We start from the raw sequence: 12,963 nt of genomic DNA, 5'->3' as shown, positions 1-12,963 counted from the left end.
TTTGTCTTATTCTGCTCCAAACCAAGGTTGTCAAAGAATTTCAATAAATCGAGCAGATACCTAACTGCATAGTCTGGCAAACATGTCAACATTGATTGTCCAGCCAACTCAGGAAGTGTTGACCGAAATTACAAGAATGCGTTTAGCAAGTCTATGCTGGCAGTCATTGATGCTTGCTACAGGTATTCAAGTATATTTGCTTTGTTAACTGGTTCTTATAACCTTTCTATCCTCTGAACACCTTTAAATTTTATTTCCTATCAAGCACAAGCTTTTTTTTTTCTATAGTTAGTCCTCGGTTGTTTAATGCAATGGTAATTCCATTTGATATCCTTGTGTAAACTAAATTACGACAAAGCTACCCATGCTTAAGAATAAATGAGGCGAAATGTTTATGCATGCAGGTTAAATGTTTATGCAAATGTGTGCCCTTCAGGCTAATATTAACCAGAAGATACAAGTGAATTTTAATTTGCTCATTTAAGTTCTTGTTGGTGGAGATGGGCCACAATCGGAGCGAGTCTGATGGTCGAAATTATGGCCGAAACACATTTTTCAAAAATGTAGCTAGGCCAGGGCGGCATCTTAGAAGACGTACCTTTGAATGATAATAGCAAAATACCTTCTTTCCTTGTGGGAGATGAGGCCTTCCTTCTGGAAATCTTCATGTGACCGTACGCAAGAAAAGTAATTCAATTTGTTGTATTCTTCAATAAGTCAATTTGTTAGAACTGAGATTAACTGGTGTCACACCACCTTCAGCGCCATTTGATATGAGAAGCTGTTCAATGTTCACCAGCCAAAGTTATGAACGTAAAATGAGGCATCATGTCAAAGGCTTAAAGATATTTTACTTCCGCCAACCCAACCACTATACGGGTATTGGTTGCGAATGAAAGGCAGTATCTGCCTCATTCTTCTGATTGGAATTAAACATTCAGCCTGGGATTGTCACAGAACAAAACAATATACACTGAACACTGAATATGCCAAAACTAATGTATGAATAAACTGCTTTTGATTTTGATTTTCAAATTAAACTTAATTTGTTGTTCTGCAAGTCTCCCTTCCTAGTTTTCTAGTCCTGAGGGACTAGATGACCAGTCAGCTGCAGGAACACCCAGCCAATTCTCTCAAATACATGCAAAACGAGTATTTAGTTACCGATGAGTTGAGTGAGGCGTGCCGTAGAAAACGTCATTGGATTCTCGCCCAACAATGGCTCATCTTACGTCAGCCATTCAAGACAAAGGAAGAGAACATCAGTCGCACTATCACATCCTGCTTGTCACTGTACAACTTCATGGTGTCTGAGGAGAAACCAGCTTCCCGTGCAGTCTACTGCCCCCCCCCCCCCCCCCCCCCCAGCACCACATACTATTGGCAAGGGCAGCTGATCGCTGGAACCTGGAGGTAGGAGACAGAGGGAAATGGAAGGCTAACTCCTCTTCCAGCCTTAGGTTGTCACCCAGCCATGTAATCATGCTGTTGGCAAATAAGCTTAGAGAAACAGAATTGCAGGTTACTTTTAACTCATCGAAATGAGCATATAACTAGGAGTCAAAGCTGTCAGTTTGATGATTTGGAAAGAGAACCCTTTCTCTCTAATGTTCCATGTTCTCTCCTTTCAGGCTTGCAAGCAGCCAAGCGAAGTTTCGTGGGAGGACAAAATGATCAGAGGCAGCCAAATGAAGACAATGGTAACATTTATTTTTGCTTTGTACTTACAGCATACTTTGTAGTTCACAGTTAACATTGACCTGAAAACGTGCTTGCTGTCCTGTATGCAGAGAAGAAACAAAAAGAAATAGGCATGATATATGTCATTAGTATATGCCTTACGTATTTCCTGTCAGTAATTTGAAAATACATGATGTCATCAATTTGTAGGAGCTCTTCTTTCGCCTTGGCCTTCTATAAATTGGAATGTTTGTGAAGAGAAAGTTAAATTCACTTCAGACGCAAGCACCGCAGTCACTAGTTAGGTTCAAGTAAGCATGCATTACAAGGGAGATGAACGACGGGATGTCATATTGCAGATTTATCTTTCCACACCTGAATCGCAGTTCTCTACTCTGCTTTCCTGTTGGCTGCAAATATTAGTGCAGATGACGTGCACTAAATTTCAGTGACTTCAAGTGCACACCTTACATTCTCAGATGGTTACCTTTCAGTTGTAGCTGTGTGTGGAATGGATGGCCCATCTGACTCAAAAGGACAAGCCAGATATTCCTGGCACTGCAGGCTCTGGAATGGCGACTTGAGTGGTGGCATCTGGCTGCTCTTCAGATCTATTTCCAATCAATAAATAACCAATACCATGAATTGAACAGGATTTTTTTTATCATTTTAAGTCAATCCACACATGAATCCTTTGAACAGCACTTCTAAGCATGGGTCATGGGCAAGGAAGTTACAACCTGTGAAGAATGAAAAGTTGCACACAGTTTTAAAACTTACTCTTGAGACTGAGTGAAATGAACGCTTAAACAGTCTGCAAAATATTCAGCCACATATAACAAACACAGCACAATATCACATTTATAATAGTACACCTAAATTTGTATATTGGGCTTGATACTACAATCCTGAAATGAGCAACCTGAGAGGGCACACTAATGCATACTGAAAAAATATGCAACTTATATTGGTTCTCTTGACACATGCTTCATTATGGGCTGCATTTGCTTGAAGTGCTTCCACTTCACAGTAGGAATGCTGACAGCTCCAGCTTCACCCCTCATACTGGACCTGATTTGGTTTTCAATTTTGAAAAAAAAAAAAAAATGTGTCTTAATTTCTTAAAATATTTTTCTGACAGATGGCCCCTACAAGAAAAAAAAAGACTGGTTATCAAGCACAGCAAACAAGAATCGGCGTTTGCTTATTTTCTGTTCACATGTTCTATCGGTCTCTTCAGCGTTGCCACTGTAAATATTTAATCTGAACCGCACAGCACTCCAGCACAGCACGACCACTCCAATATTAGTTTTTAAATGCACGAAATCTGAAGGCCACTATTGTAAGAGGTGAAAAACTCGGGATTAGCCTTTCGCCACACGAAATAAATCTCTAAAAACGCATCACGCTCGCGGTCCGCCCTAGAGCTTGTCACGGAGCACACAGCGCCGCTACCGTGATGCTATACGCTCCAACATATTCGTACGAGCTGAATATTCACAGCACAGGAACCCACAACAGCACAAGTAAAGTAAAAGAAATACGTAGTGCATGCTCGCTCTAGCTGCGCATGCTTGCGATAGGTGCAAATAGCGGGAATGAGCGAAATGATGAGTGTTATCGCTTCGCAGCACACATGTGTCGTACACGATCGCGCGAGGTCAGTTTGCATGGGATAAAAGAAAGTTAGCAGCAGCGTGAACACAACCAAGGCTGGATACGCGAAGCATACCGCACTGGCAGTCGAAAAAAAAAAGAGACAGTTCTCAAACAGCGGCATGAGCCAAATGGTCATCAATGCGCTGGTTTCGAAGTACGTAATACATGCATCGTACACGATCGCGCGAGGTACGCATGCATAGAATAAAGCTAGCAGTAGCGCGAGAACAGAGCGAAACGCACTTGTACCGGCATCTGAAAAGTTCTCGCGAGCATCGGTGTGATGCAAGATATAAAAGCAATTGTGCTTACCTCTCACTCCCAGTACTTTGCGAATATGTTCCCACAGGTCCTCGTTGTAAATCAGGACCTTCAAATTTAAATGTCGCTTGGATTGGGGCCTCCTTTATAGCATCAGACAGCACCTCCGCAGAAACGGCGCCGGCCCGCTCCGCTGCAGTGCTTGCCGCCATACTGGATTTTGGGCGGACGTGACGTCAACAACCAATCGTCGCTTCCGCGGCGAACGCGGAAAAATCGGTCTCGGACCGATCGCCCTCGCCGCGCCGGTTTCCGCCCTCGTCGGCGTCAAAAGCGGCCGAATCCGCTTCGCTCGCCGGAAATTTGGTGTAGTGTGAACGCGCCTTTCCTTTATAGCCCCCTCGAGCGGGACCGGTTATCCCCGAACGAGCGGGGAGAGGGAAACAGGCAGAGCGCAGGGAGTATTGGGAAGTGGCGCGACCTTTGATTGCGCGGCGCGCCGTGGGCTCTAAAGATATGTGGCGCAGGGCCCCACACGCTTTATCCACCATCACCGATGCGAATACTTAAGACAGACTAGAAAGGTGGCGCTGAGAGCTAGAAATGCACTATTGAGAGAAAACGTAACTAATAAATCAATTGCTCTACGAGTTGCGCGGTGACGAGAGAGGTCGGGACAAAAACATTGAAAAACCGGGAGAGGGATGAGGTCAAGTGCACCGAAGGAACATGCTACTAGGCCGTATACGAAAAAGAAAAGAGATGAGGAAATGGCAGTAATTGTGCAATTTGTGAACTGCAGCGTGAGAAACTGAAAGAAAAGCCGATCAGACAGCGGGGAGAGGCTAGCTCGAAGAAGCTATACAAGAAGTAAAAAAAGGAAACAGAAGCTGTCGGGAAGATCTCCCATCGTCCCCTTTAAAGTTGGCTTTCCCCCGCGATAGTTACTTTAGCTATCGCGGAATGGCGCCAATATTGGTGTTTAACAGTGGCCGGGTGAATGAACCTGCGGTGGAAGCTAGCAAAAAAACGATTGGAAGATTGGTGGCTTAAAAACAGAAAAGTGACATAATGTTAGTATTGTAGATAGAAAAACTCAATAAATAGAATGATGGTATAGTTAATTTGATAAACAGTCTAGTTAACCAATCTAAAATAACAATTAAGATATAGGGGAAAATTGAGCATGATAGCAACTGCTACTACCCTGTTTAAACGGGGACGCTCCTATATTCCATCCATCCATCCAACATTATATATCGAGAGATGGTGCCAGCGTCGCGGCTGCACGAGCCCCACCCCTGATCTTGTTACCGCGCACGTGGGCAAAGCCAAGTCTCTTCGGCTAGGGAACTCGACGCGAGCGGGCGCACCATCACGCGACTCCTCAGTCACCAGAACTCGTGGGACTGTTCCCGCCTGCTCGCCTTGTCCGGCCTCGGAGCTTATTCCCTGCCCTTACGTGGGCGAACATTCGCCCGTAGTTCCGCTGGTGAGTCGAAAGGACGACCTAGATTCATTAGCGTGTTTCATTGCTATCTGTCGTCGTTGCTATTGCAGCAATAAATGTCTGTTTGTCAGCACGTGTTGTACCTTTGTTCCCGAGCGCTCAGTGGTCGGCGTGCGCTCGGTAGCGTACGCGATCACTGGCTGGGGTCGGCGGTTTGGACTGTCAGCCGCGAATAAGCCGGAAAAACGCATCTAGCCCCCTCTTATAACCCCACATAATCGCTGAACTGCAGCGTGAGAAACTGAAAGAAAAGCTTATTAGAAAGTGGGAAGAGGCTAGCTCGAAGAAGCTATACAGGAAGTAAAGAAATAAAGGAGACAGAAGTAGAAAAGGGGCTTTTAACGCCATTTGTGGGGACGAGACCGCTTACAAAATAAAGGGTAACAAAACTGCCCCTGTTATTGTTATGAAAAAGAAAATCATTTTCACTGTTGCAACAATGGCGCAGAGAATGTGCACAGGGTGGCGTGATTCCGTCCTCTCAACGGTAGGGTTCTCTGAGTAGCGTCACCTGGCGACAGATAGCGCACATATTGTAAAAATGAATAAGACCCCAATTTAAGCCATCCGTGCTCGTTGCCTCATTGGCGAGAGTGGCAACGAAGACGCCGTACCGTGTGGTAGCGTTTAACGATGCTCTCAGCTACAAAGGTTCAATCGGCCTCTGGCCGAGGTTATGCTCAGGTTAATGCCAGCAGTAATGATTACTGTGTTGTCCTTCCCTGTTTCCTAACTGGTAAGCTTGTCGTCGGCTCTGTTTTTCTGCATGCTGACCTCGCCGGTCGCCCCTATCGTGCCCAAGACTTCAGAGACGCCCTTCGGAACGTGGTGAATTTGGAAGAAATAAGCTCTATCGGACAATTTCAAATGTCGCATGTCTGGATGGTTACAGGTAGATCGGCGCACTCTAAAGCAAAAGTAGTCTTATGTGGAGATTTATTGGTTAAGAACTGTCGCTGTGTTGTTGTGGATCCAGAACCGAAAGAGATAAAGGCGAAACTTCTCTGGCTGCCTGAACGCTTGGATGACTCCTTTATTTGTGAAGCTCTACAAGCCTATGGCAAAGTGACCTCGATTTCGAGGGAAAACTGGAAAGTTGCCGATATGGAACAGATGAAGACGCTCAGCGGAGATGTGACTTTGACTCTTGCCGAAGGGGTTAGCGTTGGTGACGTTCCACATCAGCTAACTGTGTGTTGAGTACAGAGCCTCGTTTTGATACCTGGCCGACCACCTCTCTGTCTCCGCTGCAACCGTGTAGGACAGATTCGTCAGCACTGCCGTACGCCACGTTGCGAAGATTGCTGGCGTTTCGGCCACACAGCGGAGGAGTGTGTGGTTACATACGCGGACAAGCTTCGGCACTGAGTCCGGCCTCCTGACGAAGCATTACGGGAGCACATCATGGACGCGTCTGAGATAATTGATGCGTCTGGCGACCTTCCTGTCGGCGTTGTGGCCGAGTCCTGAAGTGCTACTCCACAGGATACTGAGGAACAAAATACTGCTCATGCGTCCGAGGGTAATGGGAACAACTCAGCGTCTAAAGCCTTGGACGCCTTGGCTTGAGGGGCCGAGCTATGCAAAGTAATGTAAATATTGCGCGCACAATCCTCGAATTGTGCTCCTGCTCTCATGATCAGGTTGCTTTACTTCAGGTCGACCTAGCAAAAGCATTTGATCGAGTTCGTCATTCCTACCTGTTTTCTCTTCTGGAACGAGCGAATGTTGGTTCTTTAGTACTGAAGGGGGTGCAACTTTGCTATAGAAATTGTTTGATTCCCCTAATTGTAAATGGCCACCTATCAAGCCCCATACCAATCAACTCTTCTGTGAAGCAAGGCTGTCCGATGTCTCCACTGCTTTTTGCTCATTACTTGGAGCCACTTTGTCAGAGTGTTTTACAAAACAGTGGTATCTATGGCTTCCCTCTCCTTGGAAATGAGGTTAAAGTGCTTCCATATGCGGATGATCTTGCGTTTTTCTGCACTGACAAACCAAGCATAGAAAAAGTTATATCCAGCATAGAAGAATTTGGCGTTGTTTCTGGTGCTCAGATGAATCACTCCAAGAGTTTCGGTCTTTAGTTTGGTTCGTGGGGCTCAACACCACCCCTATATGCAGACGTTGAATGGTCATGTGTGCCCCCTAAATATCTAGGCGTTCCACTGCATGCATTTAAGTCAAGTTCAAATTGTTCCAGTCGTCCAGCGTTATACTAATACATTTGTCCCCTATCGGCTTTCAATATTCGGTCAGGCTCAGGCCTGCAACATGTTTTTGGCGACAAAACTTTATTATGTGCTTCAGGTCCTCCACTGCGCTAGGCATTACATCCAGCGTTTTCACCGAATATTTACGACGTTTATTTGGTCATCCAATTTTGAACCGATTCGACTTGATAACCTATTCAGACCTGTTTGTGCAGGGGGGCTCGGCTTAGTGCATCTGTATGTAAGGCAGTTAGTTGCCCGTTTCTTCTTTTTTCGTGATTGTTCACATCCGATTATTAGAGCATTCCTACAAGTTAATTTCATGAATCTGCTTCCCGACTTAGGGGTTCCTTTAGATTTTACTGACCGCCCGCAGTTACTAGGATTTATGCAGGAAGTTTATGCTTCGGTGAGGGTTTTGACAGTACGATTCTCGAATGAGTACTTATATTCTGTTTCGCGCAAGATACTATACAAGGATTTGGTAGCAATGCTTTTTCCGCCACCACTGTATCGCTCTTTATACTTTGGTTTTAAGGGTCATGATGTGTTAAAAAGGGTCCGCAAAATGCAGATTTCTCCTTGCACGAAAACATTTTTCTTTAAGTTACACACCGAAGCTCTACCTGTTAACACATGGCTCCATAGGAAAAATATATTTGTATCTTCTGTGAACTGCCGTCTGTGTGATGTGCCTGAAACAATTGAGCACTGTTTCATTACTTGCAAAGACGCAATTCTTTTTTGGGATGTGCTGCAAAAAACTCTAAAGAAAGACTTTGTTCTAAATTCGTAGAGTGGGCGGTATGTTGCTGTTACACAATCTGATTACGAACCATATGACATGTTTTTCCTTATTGGACTTCATAGCTTGTGGAAGACACGCATGACGGATCGCAACGCTGAACCTGTTGTTCCACCTAGACTCCATTTTAGCAGAATGATACTGCAACTGAAGGACACTTATTATGAAAATGACCTTCAACCTGATTGGTTTCCGCTGGTGACACAGTGCTTATTTTTGCCTGCCTTTTAAAAAGTTGTGTCTTCTATTGTGCATCTCAGCGATGGCTGAGGGAATTGTAAATAGTCTGTGTACATAACCCTTTCTGTATAATAAATACCATGTCAGGAAAAAAAATGCCTCATTGGCGCATTAGATTACCACTGCTTACCTGAGCACTTCGCGAATGCAATATATTGTTAGGGTTTATTTACAGAGTGATTCTGCACCTTAGCCTGATGTGCTAACTAACAGATGGTGAGCTTCCTCATCTTCTATTCCGGAGAGCCTCTTTTTGCACTTCCTTCTCTTCTGTGCGCATGCCTGACATTTCCCCCTTCGCAGACGGAGCCCCTGGGCTGTCAGAGTCCCGAGCGAGAGTGGCAGCGCTTCATTCTTGCGACATGAACTACCTGTGTTTTCCAAGAGGGGCGACCGTGGGAACATTGGCGAGACACGAAGTAATTCAACTCATTGATGCGTTTGTGCCCAATAAATGGGCCTGTGTAGTGCGAGAACAGCTTCTGGGACTACCCACGCTTGAATAGAGGTGTCCAGAGCCACACTAAGTCGCCGGGAAGGTAGGAGACATCCTGATGCCGACGATCGCAGCGCTGCTTAGAGCGGCCGTGCGAGGCCAGAGTGCGTAATCGGGCGACCCGACGAGCCTCTTCAGCGCGGCAGAAGGTGCCCGAAACAGACGGCTCGGTGTCGAGAGAGAACGGCAAAATGGTGTCAAGAGAACGTCGAGGCGGACGGGCGTAGAGGAGTAAAAATGGACTATAAGAAGTTGTCTCATGCTTCGAGGTGTTATAGGCGTAAGTAATGAAAGGAAGCACGTTATCCCAGTTCTTGTGCCGCGAGTCAACATACATCGCAAGCATGTTTGTCAGTGTCCGGTTTGTACGTTCGACGAGGCCATTTGTCTGGGGATGGTACGGTGTAGAGTGACGCAACTGGCGAGTACAATAGCGCAGAAGCTGTTCCACAACATCTGCCGTAAACTGGCGGCCTCGGTCACTGATAATTACACGAGGAGGCCCATGACGGAGGACGACAGCGTGAAGAAGAAAGAACGAGACGTCAGCGGCGGTGGCGGAAGGGATGGCGGCAGTTTCACAGTAACGCGTGAGGTGATCAACGCACACGAGGACCCAGCGATTGCCTTTGGACGAGCGGGGAAACGGGCCTATGAGGTCAACACCCACTTGCTCATATGGTGTGGTCGGTGGTGTCACCGGATGTAAGTGGCCCGGCGGAGAAGTCGGGGGAAGCTTGAATCGCTGGCACTGCACGCAGGAGTTAACGTAACGCTGAATCGTTCGACGCATATTTGGCCAGTAGAAACGGTCTTTAATGCGCGTAAAAGTCCTGGCGAACCCCAAGTGCCCAGCTGTAACGTCATCGTGCATAGAGTGTAGAACAGAGGAACAGAGAGGAGCCGGAACGACTAGCAGAGAGCGTGCACCGCCAGACGAGTAATTTTTTTCGATACAGCAAACCATAGCGAATGCAGAAAGGGTTCGCAGATGTCGGATCACAAGCTTTTTCAAAAAGTGATACCAAGTCTTGATCTTTTCGTTGTTCTCGCTGGAAAGTGGCAAGATCCGGAAATTGTACGGAAACGGCGGCAAGATAGTCGTCAAAGTTGTCATCGCAGAGGGCAGTTGCGAGAGGCAGCAGCGAGAGGCAGTCAGCGTTAGCGTACGTGTTGGCGGCCACTTTTGTATGACACTGTAAAGTTGAACTCCTGAAGGCGTAATGCCCAGCGGGCCAACCGACCGCAGGGGTCGCGTAGATTCACCAGCCAGCAAAGCGAATGATGATCGGTGATGACTGTAAAGGAATCTGCCTCATTACCTTCTGACGGGCTCACAGCCAGAGTGGTTCCTGTTCACACAAAGGGTGACTGTTTGAACATCAATAACTACTGGCCAATCTCCATAATAAGTTCCTCTTGTAAACTTCTTGAGCATATTGTATGTAACCATATATTTGAAATTCTAAACGCAAATAGTTCCTTGAACCCCCATCAACATGGATTTCGAAAAGGATTCTCTACAGTCACACAATTGGTTACTGCGATTCACGAATTTAGTATAATATTAGATAAGTCGGGAAAATTAGGCGTGTTGTTCCTAGATTTTACTAAAGCATTTGACAAGGTACCCCACAATAAGCTTCTTTTAAAACTAAAGTTATTAGGCGTCCCATTGGCTCTAGTAAACTGGATGCGCTCATACCTGAAACAGCGAACTCAGTTTGTGGAGATTGATGGCTGTTGCTCTTCACACCTCCCAGTCTCCTCCGGTGTACCGCAGGGTAGCGTCCTGGGACCGCTTCTTTTCTTGGTGTATATTGTTACGAGGCACGTCGAGATATTAGGAGGCGATGGTACGTCGTAGCCGCAACAGTTCACCGTCAGGGACACACTCACAGGAGAACCAGACATAGATGCAGCGTCGTCTTTCTCTACCAGCCCAGCACTTCGTCATCGTCTCTTTCACTGCGTACCGTAACAATACCCCCCCGCGGAAGAAGCACAGTCCCGGTGCGTAGACTACACAGGTGCGCGCGAGATATAAGGTTTGAGACGGGCGACAAGCACGACTTCTGGATGATGGTTTGCCGGAGAATGGCGGTTCACAGGGATAATCTTGTACGTCACGTCGGTAAGTTGCCGCAAGACCTGGTAAGGGCCCACGTAGCGGGGCAGAAGTTTCTCGCACATGCTTACACGTCGAGCAGGGAGCCAGAGGAGTACGAGGGAGCCAGGAGGGTAGTAGGCGTCACGGTGCTGGAGATCGTAACGGTGCTTTTGAGAACGCTGGGACGCACGAAGCCGGTCTCGAGCAATATGACGGGCGGCATCAGCGCGGGCGATGGCATCAGAAGCGTAACTGCAGGAGGAATCGTCAAGAGGCAGTAAGGTGTCGAAGGGAAGTAGAGGGTCGCGGCCGAAGAGTAGATAAAAGGGAGAGTATCCGGCGGTATCATGCCGTGAGGAGTTATAAGTGAATGTTATGAAAGGTAAAGAGATGTCCCAGTCACGGTGATGGTCGGAAACATACATTGACATCATATCGGTCAGGGTACGATTTAGGCGCTCAGTAAGACCGTTCGTTCGTGGATGGTAGGCCGTTGTGAAGTTGTGGCGCGTAGCGCATGAGCGCAGAAGGTCATTAACAACTTTAGAAAGGAAGCAGCGACCGCGATCGGTGAGCAGTTGATGAGGAGCACCATGAAGCAAGATGACGTCATGCAAAAGAAAGTCTGCAACGTCGGAGGCACAGCTGGTGGGGATAGCTCTGGTTATGGCATACCGGGTGGCGTAATCGGTCGCTACGGCAATCCATTTGTTCCCTGAAGTCGATGTGGGGAATGGCCCGAGCAGGTCGAGACCAACTCGAGAAAAGGGCTCAGTTGGAACTGCGAGTGGTTGCAGGGGCCCACTAGGGTGAAGAGACGGGGTCTTCCTGCTCTGGCACAGCTCACAGGCGGCGACGTAGCGACGAACAGAGCGATAGAGGCCAGGCCAGTAGGATCGCCGTCGAACATTGTCGTATGTGCGGGACACTCCTAGGTGCCCTGCTGTAGGAGCATCATGAAGGTGCGCAAGAACAGCAGAGCGTAGATGTGTCGGGACAACAAGCAAAAGTTCTACACCATCTGGGCGCATATTGCGTCGGTATAATGTGTTATTAAGCAGCACAAACATACTGATGGGCGGATCGGTGCTGTCGTTGCGCAGGTGATCAATAATGGGACGCAGGGAAGGATCACGACTCTGTTCGACGCCGATGTGGAGAAAGTTCGAAATGGATAAAACGCAGTCGTCAGCCGTATTGTCAGGAACGTCAGGAGGGTGAACGGGTGGCGGGACAAGCAGTCGGCGTCTTGATGTAGGCGGCCTGACTTGTACACAACAGTAAACGTGTATTCTTGTAATCGCAAGGCCCAGCGACCTAAGCGGCCAGTAGGGTCCTTAAGTGATGGCAACCAACACAAGGCATGATGGTCCGTCACTACGCTGAAGGGCCGCCCAAACAAATAAGGGCGGAATTTGGTCAACGCCCAAACAAGTGCAAGGCATTCGCGCTCCGTAATGGAATAATTGCGCTCGGACTGAGATAGAAGGCGGCTGGCATAGGCAATCACACGAGAGTGGCCGTGCTGGTACTGGGCAAGGATGGCGCCAATACCATGTCCGCTAGCGTCGGTGCGCAGTTCTGTAGGCGCAGACGGGTCGAAATGCGCCAGTACAGGAGGAGCGGTGAGCGCGGAAATGAGCGTTGTGAAGGCCTGAGCTTGTTCACGGCTCCACGAGGAACTCACGTTTTTCTGCAAAAGGGAGGTAAGGGGACGTGCTAGTTCAGCGAAGTTCCGAATGAAGCGACGGAAGTAGGAGCAGAGCCCGAGAAAACTTCGCACATCACTTGTATTACGGGGTGCAGGGAACTCGCGGACTGCACGAACTTTATCAGGGTCGGGCTGCACACCATTTTCGTCAACCAAATGTCCCAGGATTTTGATCTGGCGGCGGCCGAAGCTGCATTTTTTTGCATTGAGTTGAAGACCGGCGCGGCGAAAGACTACCAGTATCGTAGAAAGCCGTTCAAGGTGACTTGTGAACGTGG

At 47.6% G+C, this 12,963-nt stretch overlaps 1 long non-coding RNA gene across 1 annotated transcript; it reads right to left on the bottom strand.

Annotated features, from left to right (window-relative positions):
* Positions 1 to 1,419: 1,419 nt before the first annotated feature.
* Positions 1,420 to 3,827, bottom strand: LOC146184522 (uncharacterized). Its single transcript, XR_014708572.1, has 3 exons — positions 3,652 to 3,827; positions 2,168 to 2,291; positions 1,420 to 1,780 (listed from the first exon to the last, which is right to left on the bottom strand). It is a non-coding gene; the product is annotated as an uncharacterized LOC146184522 (long non-coding RNA).
* Between the last annotated feature and the right edge of the window lie 9,136 nt (positions 3,828 to 12,963).

Source organism: Amblyomma maculatum, chromosome 7 (genome assembly GCF_055883805.1).
Source record: "Amblyomma maculatum isolate TAMU_Amacu chromosome 7, ASM5588380v1, whole genome shotgun sequence".
Taxonomy (NCBI): Eukaryota; Metazoa; Arthropoda; class Arachnida; order Ixodida; family Ixodidae; genus Amblyomma; species Amblyomma maculatum.
This window is presented reverse-complemented; position numbering and strand designations above follow the sequence as displayed.